This window comes from Thamnophis sirtalis, unplaced genomic scaffold, assembly GCF_051295495.1.
Source record: "Thamnophis sirtalis isolate CommonGarterSnake01/CBP01778 unplaced genomic scaffold, rThaSir2_p1.2 scaffold_1, whole genome shotgun sequence".
NCBI classification, from domain to species: Eukaryota; Metazoa; Chordata; class Lepidosauria; order Squamata; family Natricidae; genus Thamnophis; species Thamnophis sirtalis.
This window is the reverse complement of record NW_028261381.1, coordinates 2,845,325-2,860,217: the sequence shown is the minus strand read 5'-3', so window position 1 is coordinate 2,860,217 and position 14,893 is coordinate 2,845,325. Positions and strand designations below refer to the sequence as shown.

At 40.6% G+C, this 14,893-nt stretch overlaps 1 protein-coding gene across 21 annotated transcripts in view; it reads left to right on the top strand.

The window, feature by feature from the left end:
• Window positions 1-14,893, top strand: part of MAP2 (microtubule associated protein 2) — a 270,997-nt gene that overhangs the window by 112,008 nt on the left and 144,096 nt on the right. For 18 of the 21 annotated variants that reach the window (XM_087706485.1, XM_087706574.1, XM_087706539.1 and 15 more), the window contains one exon: window positions 972-1,041. The gene's annotated coding sequence lies outside the window, so the exon portion shown is untranslated. Of the gene's footprint in view, window positions 1-473; window positions 594-971; window positions 1,042-14,893 lie in introns of those variants that run through there. The other 3 variants (XM_087706492.1, XM_087706477.1, XM_087706501.1) reach the window with 2 other exon arrangements.

Genomic DNA, 14,893 nt, shown 5'->3' with positions numbered 1-14,893 from the left:
AGGGAAGATGCTAAAAAGAAAGAAACCTTTTTCACAGAGGGAAAGACGAGGGTAGCAGTGCACTCCGTAAAATTAAAAATGTAATTAAAACTTGTCCGTCTAAAATTACGTTTCACACGACATGTTGCCTGTGTATGCAGTTTTTTACTTGATGTGCAAAAGAAATCCAATTGCTGGCTTTTCTGAGATTTAGGGCCTGATCACTTTCGGTTTGATGTAATTAAAATGCCTATCAGGCGCTCAGGACCCTGCTTTCAAGAAACTGCTTTCACTGAGGGGAGCACAGTCTCCTTTTGTAAAGGAATGAGGGCTGAACTGGCATCCTCGCCTTCCTTCTGGAAATTTCTGCAGCCAGCAAGTCCCGTCTGGGTCTTCCATGCGGCCTCTTCTCCATTTCATCCCTGCGGGGACTTCATCTGATGCGCGGTTTTCTTTTCCTCCGACATATATATACGGAAGCTACACGCTGGTGGTTAACAGACTGTGTCTGTCTGGAAATAGACCGCGGTCTCACGGATGTTAATGCGCGCATTGGGAGAATAATTAAGCTGCAGTTACTTAAATGCCTTTGTGGCATTTCAACACAGAAGCTGGTAATGTTTTTTACTCCCGTTATTTCACCATGAGCTTTGAGTGCATCCCTTTGGAAAAACACCTGCAATATGCTGCTTTATTGGAGTCCTTCCTGTTGTTAAGAGTCTCTGCAAACAGCATCCATTGCTTCAGAATCTTTATTTGTAAAGCAAGGAGTGGATGCATCTTTATATTTATACATGGAGTCTTTTTTTATGGCTGGAAAGGGCTTGGTAGATTTTTGCAGGCATTGTGGATCATTGTTGTTTTCTTGTGGGGTGTTTTTTCTTGGGGGGGGGTGGATGGTTTAAATAAATGGGATGCATGTTCAGATGTGGAACAAAAGGAAAGACCTTTTCAAGGCAGCGATTTTAACTGGGGTGTGTGTTCTTTTGCAGGCTCCCCAGCTTTTTCTTTCTAACGTGACGTCATCCTTGGAGCTTGATTTGGTCACAAACGAACGGTAAGGTATGTCATACTTTTTGCCAGTTCACATTCATGCTGGGGTATGGGTGATTGATTTGCAGGTGACCTTTTGCACCTGATTTTTCATTCTTTCTGTGGGGCAGTTCTGTGCTTTCCTTGGATGCTCTGCTATAGTCCTGGAGTGCCTTTAAGAGTCCTTAGTGATAGCTGCATTCTGAAAAGCCATTCCAGGTATCATAACAAATGCAATTATTTCAGTTCTTGGAACTGTGATGAAACACAACCATGCTTTACTGATTCACTAATCAGAACCACCAGATAGAATAGAATGAAACTCCCCTTTTTGTTTTTTTGCTTATGTTCTGAGTCACCAAAAAGAAATTAAGGGGTACAATATTTTTTATAAATATCAAGGTGATTCATATCAATGAATACATAAGATATTACATATCATATGTATTCATCATATATGCTTATTCTGTTCAGCAACATTTCCAGAAAAGACATTTTTTTAAAAAATTTGCTTTGACCTGTTTATAACAGAAAGATGTCTATATCCATTTCATTGAATGCTATAGATTGGTTTTATAAATATACAGTTACACGAGAAACAACACATAACGACGTTTTGTTAATTTTCATTCTTGAAGTCATTCCATAAAGGTTTATATTTAAACGTTTGTATTAAAGCTGCAGAACTTTTTTTTCCTGGGCATCCACGGGGGACACACATTCATCAAGATTTCATTCATGTTGCAACCATTTGCATGATAGATTGAAAAAAAGCATAGATGGCTTTTATTTTTATTTTTTTATAATAATAAAAGCATTCTGCAAATGTTTTTGGGTGGGTTTCATTAGGCTGGACTATTGTTGTTTATTAAAGACATGTCACCTGGATACAATTGCTAGGGCAGTGTTTCTCAACCTTGGCAACTTGAAGATGTCCGGACTTCAACTCCCAGAATTCCCCAGACAGCGAAGCTTCGCTGTCTGGGGAATTCTGGGAGTTGAAGTCCAGACATCTTCAAGTTGCCAAGGTTGAGAAACACTGTGCTAGAGTATCAAAGTCAGCTGTAGCTTTCTGTTACAAGGCAAACTAACAATTACAGTAGACCATGCCTGTTATGGCATTCAGATTGCATGCATGCTTTCAGTTTGTGTATATTGTGTATTCTTGAACTCCATCCTGAATTCTGGGCACCATGCTATATCTTCCAGAAAACAAACAAATAAACAAAAAGCAAATAGATTTCAATATTAAGTTCTACTTCTTGTATTGCCTTTCAGTGTTTTTGCTACTTAGCCCTATCATCTTTGGTTTGCGTTAAAACAACTTCAACACACGCAATGTTCTGATTGCACCACAAACGCAGTCGTCATCCATTGCTTTCAAAGCATGTAGACTTATTAAGCTGCCTTCTATTGTATCACAGAGTACTGGTCCCTGTTCAGTGGTGGGTTTCAAAAATTGTTCGAACCTACTCTGTGGGTGTGGCCTCCTTTGTGGGAGTGGCTTGCCGGCCATGTGACCGGATGGGAGTGGCTTGCCGCCCATGTGACCGGATATGAAGATGCCGACGACACTTGTCAGAACCACCTTAAATTACCTCACACACAGCACTGGCATGCATAAGAATAGGATGTAAACTTCTTTTTTCAAAGGCATCTTTGGTTTGCGTTAAAACAACTTCAACACACGCAATGTTCTGATTGCCCCACAAACGCAGGAGTCATCCTTACCTTTCACAGAGGCACTGAGTTTTATCAATATGAGCATGATAGTGTAGAATAATCATATCCAAGGACCAGTGGTGAGTTTCAAAATTTTTTGGAAGCTCTTCTGTAGGTGTGGCCTGCTTTCCGGGTCCACTGGTGGAACCTCTTCTAACCGGTTCGGTAGATTTGACGAACCGGTTCTACCGAATAGGTGCGAACTGGCAGGAACCCACCTCTGTCCCTGTTCTTAGTCATAATGTAGGATCTCTGGCAGAGTCCTTTCAAGGCTGCTGGTCAAAAGGGCCCATTTGACATATGTTCACCCACTTTGTTGCTCTCAAACCTGATGTGGGATCAGATGAATATTATAAGGGCTAGTCTGGGTGAAGCTGTATTGAACAGAGCGTCAATTTTCTCAAGCTTCCAATTACCAATATAAGCAACAATGTCTTGCTCTGAAATACGTGGCAGGGGAAGAGCAAAATGGATATAGCCTTTTTCCCCAGCATCTGTGCAAGTAGTTACAGAGATATCAAAACAAATGCTGGAAGCAAGGGGAAACAAACTTTTAATGTAATAATAATAAGGCATAAGGTTTTGGAGCTTTAGAAGATAACACATTGTAATGTTGCTTATAGAGCCCATTCTCTTTAATGGAATTTCTCCTTGGGTAATGATGGTCAAGATTGAGAAATGTCTGCCCAGTAAGAATATATTCAAACTGGGTATGGAGGGGGGGGGTTGAGAGGAGATGCAAACTATTACATTATATTCTACCGCCGTCACAAAAGTAGGATAAAATGAAAAGAAAAATGAAAAAAAAAATAACTGAATCAATTGCATATTCAGAGCCAGTCTCATATGCTCATTGTGGACTGGTAGATATTAGAATACCAATTCTTAGTATGTATAACTGAAAAGAAAAATAAGATTATATTATAGTTATTGTTACTGTTCTAATATGTAAATTGTTTGAATATAAATTATTATATTGCAGAGGAGAAATGTTCCAAATGAGATTTTTCAGTGTTGTCTAATTTCTGTTCCTGGATCAATTTGCTGTTTTCTAAACAATAAAATGGGTCATATAATTTAAGAAAGGAAATCTAGCAAAAATATATTTGCTGGCCAGAATTAGGATAATTATTTGATAGGTGATATATTGATATTAGTATTCATAATTAGTATATAAAATACTCGGTAGAATCCATTAGTTCATAACTGTTCAAAGACCCATACATACTATAAAACAGTGGTGGGATTCAGCCAGTTCGCACCTATTTAGGAGAACTGGTTGGTAACTTTCTAAGCAGTTCGGAGAACCGGTTGTTGGAAGAAATCTCCTTTTGTTTTTCCCTACTTTACACGGCTAATCCTGTAAGGAAGGCAGGAAGGAAACATTCTGGTGTTGTTTCTAGCCTCATCTTTATTGCCCTGCTTACAGAAACTGCCTCTCTGGTTATCCCTTATTACCATTGTAACAGCTTAGGCGAAGCGCCCATCAATGTGAGTGATGTTGAGTTGGCCATGCCCACCCAGTAACATGACCACCAAGCCCCACCTACCCTGCTGGTCATTAAGGCAGAGAACCGGTTGTTAAATTATTTGAATCCCACCACTGCTATAAAGGATAGAGAAAAGGAAGGCAAAAGCAGAAGTCAAAACTATTTCATCTTACATGACGTAACTGTAGAGCAGTGGTTCCCAAACTTGGCAACTTTAAGACTTGTGGACTTCAACTCCCAGAATTCTCCAGCCAGCAGAGCTGGCTGGAGAATTCTGGGAGTTAAAGTCCACAAGTCTTAAAGTTGCCAAGTTTGGGAACCACTGCTGTAGAGAATGCCAGAACAAGGAAGATGTTCAAGAGAAGCCTCAAACAGCAGGAGCACCACATATGTCCAAGGAAAGACGATTCTAGATTGAAAATGACACAGTAGAGAAAAGCTGCCATAAGTCATTGTGAAGTGGCCTCCTGTGGCTCTTCACACATGCAGAAGGTCCTTGATTGACTGTCACTGATGAAATATAATGGGGAAGGAGTCTCCCTTGGGTATCTAAAGTCCCCAATTGCTTATGATTTTACAGGACAAAAGCAAAACCTTGACTGTAGTTCAATAGCTAAAGGTTGATGTCTGATGCTAATTAACCAACGACATAGGAGATGATCTAATCATGCAAATGCTGCAATTAAGAACTTATACAGTATATTTAAGTTGTGGCATTTTCATGACTGGGTCATCCCATCCATATGGTCATCCCACCCTTCTCCATCCTGCAGATGTCCTTGCTGCTAACAATGCTGTCCAGGCCACTGTCTACAAAGCACAAATGTGGGATTATTTTATTATCTGAGGAATTCAAAGTGCCTTTTTCTTCATGTTAGAACATTTGCTGGAATCAAACTTGAAAAGTCTTAATCCAGGAAAGTTCTGGCAAGTTTGGGAATTGGAATTGGAAAAGTTTATTTATAGGCCGCCCTTTTCCCTGGGGGGACTCAGGGCGGCTTACAACTCATAGGGAAAGGGGATACAAACAATGTCACATAAGCACAATACATAATTAAAAAGAACACAACATTCATACCATTCGGGTGGGGATGGATTACAATCTTTAGCCCCAGGCCTGACGGGATAGCCAGATTTTAAGGGCTGCGCGGAAGGTCTGGAGGGTGGTGAGGGTACGAATCTCCACGGGGAGATCGTTCCAAAGGGTCGGAGCTACTACCGAGAAGGCTCTCCTCCGCGTGGTTGCCAGTCGACACTGACTGGCAGATGGAACTCGGAGGAGGCCTAATCTGTGTGATCTAATTGGTCGCAAGGAGGTAATTGGCAGGAGGCGGTCTCTCAAGTATCCAGATCCACTACCATGAAGGGCTTTATGGGTGGCAAGTAGCACCTTGAAGCGCACCCGGAGATCGACAGGTAGCCACAATCGCTCGCGCGGCTGCATTCTGGACTAGCTGAAGTTGCCGGATGCTCTTCAAGGGCAGCCCCATGTAGAGCATGTTGCAGTATTCCAGCCTAGAGGTCACAAGGGCACGAGTGACTGTTGTGAGGGCCTCCCGGTTCAGGTAGGGTCGCAACTGGCGCACCAGGCGAACCTGGGCAAATGCCCCCCTGGTCACAGCTGACAAATGGTGGTCAAAGGTCAGCTGTGGGTCCAGGAGGACTCTCAAGTTGCGAACCCTGTCTGAGGGGTGTAGTATTTGACCCCCCAGCCTGAGAGATGGAACACTTGCCAGATTAGTGGGAGGGAAACACAACAGCCACTCGGTCTTATCCGGGTTGAGCACAAGCTTGTTAGCCCTCACCCAGTCCCTAAGAGCTTCAAGGCCCCGGTTCATCACGTCCACCGCTTCATTGAGTTTGGGGCCTGCTGTAGATATTGTTCTCCTTCTCTTTGAGCTTCCAGCTGACACAAGGAGTGTGTGTGGGAAACCTAAAGCAGGATTCATTGACAACTTTTTCCTTTGTCCCAGGAATTTTGAATATCACCTAACCCAGTGAAGAGAGCTAAAAAAGTACTATTTCAAAAATCCAAATACAAGAACATAGGATTCAATCCATTGACGTTCATTTAACTATAGTAATTAATTTCCATAACCAGTATAAATTCTAATTGATTTGTTGTTTACCCACTATTTGGTGCCAAAACTATCCAACCAATTACATTTTTCCTTATATGAATTAAGTCAACTTTTTTTTAAAAAAATATTTATTTATTTATTTTCAAAACAAACATATATTGTAGAAAGTATATCAGCTGGTTACAAAAAGCTTTTGTGCATCTCTTCCACCGTCATCAAATATAATTCATATTAATTCAAATATGTTCTCAAATATTTACTATATTACCATCATCATACCTCCACTTTTATTTGACTACAGTTATTTAAACATCCTTCATCCTTAAACATACCAAGATTCAATACATAACCACATGCTGGCATTTCATTTACTTATTTGTAAAATCCTCCCTTAACATTAAATCCTCATATCCTGTTTTAGCTAAACATCCATAATATTTAATACCAAAATTTTCTAATCCTCCATGTATATAATTTATTATCATTATCCTTTCTTTATTTAACTATATCCTATATCATAACATTTCCCCTCTATTGGTTAAAACTTAACTGTATATAGTTTTGTTTTTTTATTATAATTATTGTTGTTATTAATAATCTTTATATATAGTCCAAAAATATTTCTAACCTTCCCTTCTCATATCCAATTATTACTTATCATAACAGCTCAACATTGTAAACTTTTAAATTTAATATGACAAACTTTAATGGAGAAACCAAGTTACTGTATGTATAATACATTTAATATGTTCCTATAGAAATGGTTTGGTTTTTTTTTATTCTCTCCTAACATGTCATCAGGATTTTTGGAAATATTACATCAATGAATCCTTTGGTTGCAATCTAAAGGGAAGGGAACTTTAAAGCAAGGAGGGAAAGCTGTTACTCTGTGATCCCTGATCATGGCAATAGCCAGAGGTTGTCATCAATCTCTGGGAGTGGTTTGCAGAAAGAAGCACTTTTTCAGCAGCAGGATGTATCACTCTTAAATCCAAGCATGGTTTCTTTACAACAGCTAGCAGTCCTCAACCTGAAGTATTTTTCTTCAAGAAATATTAGGAGAGCAACTATCAGAATTTCCGGACATCTGATTGAATGTCAGTGGAGATGGCTGATCTTTATGTATTTATTTATTTTATTTATTTAGTTTGTTGCTCATGTATAAGATAACAGGAATAAGAATAAACATGAATAAGAACACAGGAAATGGGGACAAATAAACGGGGACAGTAGGACAGGGACATTAGCAATAGCAATAGCAGTTAGACTTCTATACCGCTTCATAGGGCTTTCAGCCCTCTCTAAGCGGTTTACAGAGTCAGCATATCGCCCCCACAGTCTTGGTCCTCATTTGACCCACCTCGGAAGGATGGAAGGCTGAGTCAACCTTGAGCCGGTGAGATTAGAACCGCTGAACTGCAGATAACAGTCAGCTGAAGTGGCCTGCAGTACTGCACCCTAACCACTGCACCAACTCTTAGGCATGCTGGTACATTTATATATGCCCCCACTTTCAAGAATAACATATATTATTGTTTAATTAATAAAGTTAAGAGTTCGTCTAAATGTTCTATTAGTTGTAGGATTTTTCCCATAAAAAGTACTGCAATATTTCTTTTGTGATGTGTTGATAGGTTAGGAAACATTAACGCTGCAGAGCATGAATGGGGAATGTTCATGGATTTCTCATCAGTTTGTCTAGCCCTGGCAGCAGTTATTTATCTTCCTTTTCTTCAAAAGTTTAATCTGATTTATCTGCAAGGAACAAGCTCAACGGCAATTCCTAAAGAAATTCATTAAAACAGATCCAACCTGGTGTGTTAAGGACCATTGTTTTCTATCGATCACGATGATATCAGCCAGGCTTTTGCAGTGATGCTGGCAAAGAGAGCAAAAGAAAAATAAAATAAATCCCTGTTCTTGAAAAACAAGAACAAATACAAATGATGATGTCATGCCATTCACTGCAGATCGCACAGAGCTCACTATTTTTAAATGTAAACACTGCTTTATTTTAAATAGTGAAGTGCTTGGAGCATTACAAAGTATGTGATTCTGTTTTGGGGGGGAGGGAGACAATTATAAGTATGGAAGATTTCAGAAGAACCTGCTGATATTACAGGAAAAAAAAGAGATAAATCTATTTGTCCTCTTCCATACTGTTATGGTAAAGTTTGGCATTTTCTGCCAATTACCTCCACTAGACCGATTAGATCCCACAGACTAGGTCTCCTCTGAATTCCATCCGCCGGCCAGTGTCGACTGGCGATTACCCGGAGGAGGGCCTTCTCTGTGGCTGCTCCGACCCTCTGGAACGAACTCCCCGTGGAGATTCGAACCCTCACCACCCTCCAGGCCTTCCGCAAAGCCCTTAAAACCTGGCTGTTCCGACAGGCCTGGGGCTAAAGATTCGCTGCCCCTAGTTCGAATGGTATGACTGTTGTGCTTTTTAATTATGTATTGTTTTGTGTTGTTACTAAACTGTCTGTATCCCCCCTTCCCCTTTTTGAGCTGTGAGCCGCCCTGAGTCCCCTTAGGGAAAAGGGCGGCATACAAATGAAAATAAACTCAAACTCAAACTCATTTAGAATATAACGGTGGTTATTGCATAAAAATGAAAGTTTGTAACTGCAGCATTAAATTCTGCCTTCCAGTTGCTAAGACAAGAGATGAGCTGTGAATTATAATGAGTCTGTACATTTTTGAAGTCATTTTATTATTACTGTCCAATATACCTTCGAGCTTTATTAAATATTCAGGGTAGATAAGCTCATTTAGCTGGATCATGCAAATTGGACAAGTAATGCACTATTCCTATTATTAGTCAGGAAACTGGGATAGAGAAGCAGTCCCTGGCCACGCCTTTATACCAAGATATTTGTAGAAGATCATTTATCTCTACCCACATCTTTTTAATTTTCTTAGTGTAGCATTGAGTTATGCTACTTTACAACATCCCACAGGAGCTTTTAGATAATCTTGGCTTTTCAGAAAGAAGCTTTAGGCTGTAAATGACAGTAAGAACCGAAAGCTTCTACTCAGTTCATCTTCTGTTTGAAATGCAAGAATTAATGGCAGGTTTTGTTTTGCCAGAAAAAGGTTTGAAGTGCTTGCTGAACATATAAAGAAATGGACAAATGTTTTGCAATTGTTTTCATTAAAAAATATTCTTCCTTGGCTAGTCAATCATGCAAAAATCTCAACTCATTAAAACATGCCAGAGTAATAGAACTGCGTTGTCCATTTCCTCCTGATTGCCATTACCCAAATTTATCTATTCCAGTTCTGCACATGCAGAGTTTATAAGAGAGACAATGTGACCATGTGTGCGTAGTGTGTAAAACTGCACTCCTATACCTACATTCTCAGTGAGAGCAGCAGGAGTTATTTTTTGAGCATCGATAATACTGTACTAGGTAATACAGCCTTTTAAACTAAGGCTGCTCACATTATTACTAATTTACATGGTGTTTCATGCCCCAGAGCATTTGAGATGTGCGTTTGATTTTTGAGATGCAGGTGGTGCAGAGATAGTAACAGGTTTCAAAACGAGGTTACGAAAGAAGCGACAAGTGTTCAGCCAATCGCCTACAGGACTGAGGGAAAAGATGACCTCAAGATATACTGGACTGGCATAATGTTCACCCCAGTTGCCATAGGCTGCACCTTTTGTTCTGCACATCCGCCTCTTCTGATGAATCTGATGAAGGATGGATTTTGATGAATTTAGCAGGGAATTTGGGGCATGCCTTTCAATAATTTAACCCATGGGGCTGCCCCTGAAAAGTGTTCGGAGACTACAATTAGTCCAGAATTCAGCCGCGCAAGCGATATTGGGTGTACCAAGGTACACCCACACTACACCTATCCTCCGTGTGCTGCACTGGCTCCCCATTGGTCTCCGAGCACAATTCAAGGTGCTGGTTATTACCTTTAAAGCCCTACATGGCTCAGGACCCGGATATCTACGAGACCGTCTTCTGCCGCACACCTCCCTAAGACCGATAAGATCGCACAGGATGGGCCTTCTCCAAGTGCCGTCAGCTGGACAATGTCGGCTGGCAACGCCTCAGAATAGGGCCTTCTCTGTTGCCGCTCCGGCCCTATGGAATGAGCTACCCCCAGAGATCTGGACCCTACCCACTCTCATGGCCTTCCGAAAAGCTATCAAAACCTGACTATTCCAGCAGGCCTGGGGCTGTTGACCTCTGGATTGAGGTCCAGCCCCGCTTAGACTGGGTGCATGTTGTGTTTCTTTCAATCGGCTGTGTTTTATTTGTTTTTAATCTTTTCTTAATATTTTTATTTCTGTAAGCCGCCCGGAGTCCTTCGGGATTGGGCTGCCTATAAATTTAATAAATAGAAATAGAAACCCTCCCACACAATTCACATGTACTTTGTCTTGTGCTGGTCCTATGTAGCAACTGAAGTAGTTGGTGTTGAAGAAATGGCCTCAGTTCTTTTCTTTCTGGCCTCCTCATCAAGTCTGGCTTTGCTAGGAAATGACAGAAGGCAGGACGAATATTTTGTAATCCACTGTGGTCCTTTGTGTGCAGAGCAATGCTCTCCTCCAAATTAATCACAACTATTCGCTTTTATGAGAAAAAGCAATTAAATGCAGATGCCAAATTCATTTGGGTTGTTGCTGAAACTGTTCTGTCCCTTTAAGGAGCCGAGGTGGCGCAGTGGTTAGAATGCAGTACTGCAGGCCACTTCAGCTGACTGTTATCTGCAGTTCAGCGGTTCTAATCTCACCGGCTCAAGGTTGACTCAGCCTTCCATCCTTCCGAGGTGGTGAAATGAGGACCCGGATTGTTGGGGGCAATATGCTGACTCTGTAAACCACTTAGAGAGGGCTGGAAGCCCTATGAAGCGGTATATAAGTCTAACTGCTATTGCTATTTATTAAGTCTAGTTTCTAAGATGCAAGTATCTGGCCTTGAGACTGTACCCCATTTAATTTGTCTTCGAGACATCAAGCAGAGAAATAAAAAAAAACTGGAATTCCTTCTATTTCCTTCTATTTCAGTAGTTCTGTAGAACGGTCTTTGTTTCATAGTCTGTGCTCCAGATGAGCCCATAAATCTGCATCTTGGCTGTGCTACTTCAGGTTAGTTAGGAAACCCCCTGACTATCTACTGGTAGTCATACATATAAAAACATCTGCAATACAAATATGGAAAACAAATTTGCAGAAAACAAATTGTCCCCAAAGAGACAGGGATTATTTTGGGCCGAGGAAATGTCAAACAAATGTATTTACAGTGAACATTCAAACATGGTCCTACAGCGATATTTCTGTATTGTTTTATCAAATGTAAGTCCTTGTGTCATGCTCGATTGGAATATAACTGAAATGGTGCATGCCTACGGCCCAAGACTAAAAACCATCCACTTGGTTGGTTAAAAATGTTTGTACCTTGTTAAGCAAAGTTTACCTTTCTTTTCTTCTAATCGTTTTAGAGCAAGTGCAGAATCTGCTTTTTTTCAGATCAACCAGAGTGTTGATTCACGGGCTGTGACAGGAATTGACTGACTGGCTTGTCACTTGAGCTCTGTCATGGACGGATTGGTTAATAGTCACCCAACTGGCTTTCATGCCTAAGGCAGATCTAGAGTTTACTTTACTTTTACTTTTGCCTTTATTTGTATGCCGCCCTTTTCCCTAAGGGGACTCAGGGCGGCTCACAATTCAAAAGGGAGGGGGAAACAACAAACAATAAACAATACAGCATATTAAAAGAGAAAAACGCAACAATCACACAATTCGAGTGGGGCTATAATCTTAACCCCAGGCCAGCCGGGACAGCCAGATCTTTACAGCAGCGCGGAAGGATTGGAGGGTGGTGAGGGTCCGAATCTCCACGGGGAGTTCGTTCCAAAGGGACGGAGCAGCCACCGAGTTCAGAGTCTCCTGGCTTCTAGCCTGGTGCTTTAAACACTCGACCAAACTGGCTCTCTCGGTGTTTAAACGTGTGGTTTTCTTTTTTCCTAAGTATTTAATTCCTTATAATACAAAACATCTGACTATCTTAAAGTCCACCTTTGGATTTGGATTTTATTCAATTTGTAGGCCGCCCTATTCCCCGAAGAGACTCAGGGCGGCTGAACAAAGCCAAGGGAGGGGAAATTACAAAAAGTGAGACAAAGACAAACAAACAATACAAACAGTTTAAAAGCACAACAGACACAGCAAATTCGAGTAGTGGGGGGGGGACTCAACCCCAGGCTTGCTGGGACAGCCAGGTCTTCACGGCCGTCCGGAAGGCCTGAAGGGTGGAGAGGGTCCGAATCTCCACGGGGAGCTCGTTCCAAAGGGCCGGGGCAGCCTTTGTCCTCACTCTGGATTCTTAGGCCTGCAGACTTCTTGAGAGACCCTATTTTCATTCCTCCCAGGATCTTCACCCTAAGAGATGATCATCAGCACAGAAAGCAGCAATGTACAACAGCAACAATAGCATAGATTTATTAAGTGATGGCTGGAGTATAATTATTTCGTTAGTGCATTCCTAAATTCCAGCACCACGAATTAGAAGCACACATCATTGACCAACGTGTTATCCCTGGTAATATAACCAAAGAGCTTATCTAAATTAGTAGTGAAATAACTACCAAACCTTATCATGCAGTTCCTTGATTCCAGAATGATATTCCAATGTTGAAAAGGAAAGAAATAGCTCGCAAAAGCAGCAAACAGCATGCTACTGTCTGCTCTTTAAGGTAGATCAGACTAGGAAAGTCATGCTGCTGCTGCTGCTATTACTACTACTACTACTACTACTACTACTACTACTACTACTACTACTATTATTATTATTATACAATTGTATCACAGCGGCCAGTTGTTTCGCCGGATTTGGCATTGGTTACTAGTCAGGCCCCACCCAGGGGCCTAGGACGTCGTAATGTATTTTTGTAATATGCTGCAGATCCAAGCAGTGCGGCTTTTTGCATTTGACTGATGGTGATTTTGTCAATTTTTAACTGTTTTAAATGAAATTCCAGTGCTTTTGGAATAGCACCCAGTGTGCCAATTACCACTGGAATTACCACTGCTGGTTTGTGCCATAGTCGTTGAATTTCGATTTTTAAGTCCTGGTATTTTGCGATTTTTTCATGTTCCTTCTCGGCGACCCTGCTATCACCTGGTATTGCGATGTCTATGATTGTGACCTTGTTTTTCTCAACCAGTGTGATGTCTGGTGTATTATGCGCCAGTATTTTGTCGGTTTGTATACGGAAATCCCACAAGTTCTTGACCATCTGATTTTCGGTGACTTTTTCAGGCTGATGTTCCCACCAGTTTGTTGCTGTTTTAATATTATAATTTTTGCACAAATTCCAATGGATCATTTGTGCTACTGAATTGTGCCGCAATTTATAATCAGTCTGCGCGATTTTTTTACAGCAGCTGAGTATGTGATCAACAGTTTCATCAGCTTCTTTGCAAAGTCTGCAATTGGCATCATCAGAGGATTTTTCGATTTTGGCCTTAATGGCATTTGTGCGGATAGCTTGTTCTTGCGCAGCCAGGATTAGTGACTCTGTTTCTTTCTTTAATGTACCTGTTGTTAACCATAACCAAGTTTGTTCACTGTCCACTTTATCTTTTATTTTTTCCAGAAATTGGCCATGCAGTGCTTTGTTCTGCCAACTCTCCATTCTTGATTTTATCACATCTTTTCTGTATTCTTGTTTCGTCTGTTGGGCCTTCAGTAGATTTTTGTTCTTTACTTCGATTAATAGATGTTCTTGACTTTCTTTTAAATAATCAGCCAGTGCATGTTTTTCTTCTTCAACTGTTTGCTTCACTTGTAATAATCCTCTGCCACCTGATTTTCGACCACCACGTGGATGTAAACTGTAGTGCATTGTCATTAGTTTCCTGGTTTTTCGGTCCAAAATGTCCAAATCAGCTTGTGTCCAGTTAACTATACCAGCTGTGTATCTTATAAATGGTATTGCCCAGGTATTTATGGCCTTCATTGTATTTCCACCAAACTGACAATAGTTTTTACTTCTCCATGCTAGATGTTATCCAACTGCAGAATGCCTAAGTATTTGTAGGCTTCATTTTCGTTGCATTTAATTAGTTGGCCATTGGGCATTTCAATTCTCTCACATGCAGTGATTTTGCCCCTTTTTATGGATACAGTGGCACATTTTTCTATGCCAAACTGCATTGAAATATAGGTGCTGAATACTCGGACTGTGTTTGTCAATGATTGGATTTCTATTTCTGACTTTCCATAGAGTTTCAAATCATCCATATATAGTAAATGCAAAAATTTTTCAGCTTCTTTGGCTGTTTGGTAGCCTAATTTCATTTTTTTAAGATTACTGATAGTGGGATCCTCGCTTGATATTAACCATTCCGTAGATCTCATTCCCTACTGCCAACTCAGTTCTCCATTGTTTCATTGCCTTTTCAGTAAAGGATGTAATATTTTTGCTAATGCCAGTTGTTTCTAAGCGTTTTATGATCCAACTATGTGGCAGTGAGTCAAATGCCTTTTTGTAATCAATCCAGACCATATTCAAGTTCGTTTTTCTGTTCTTACAATTTTCTAATATCATTTTATCAATTAG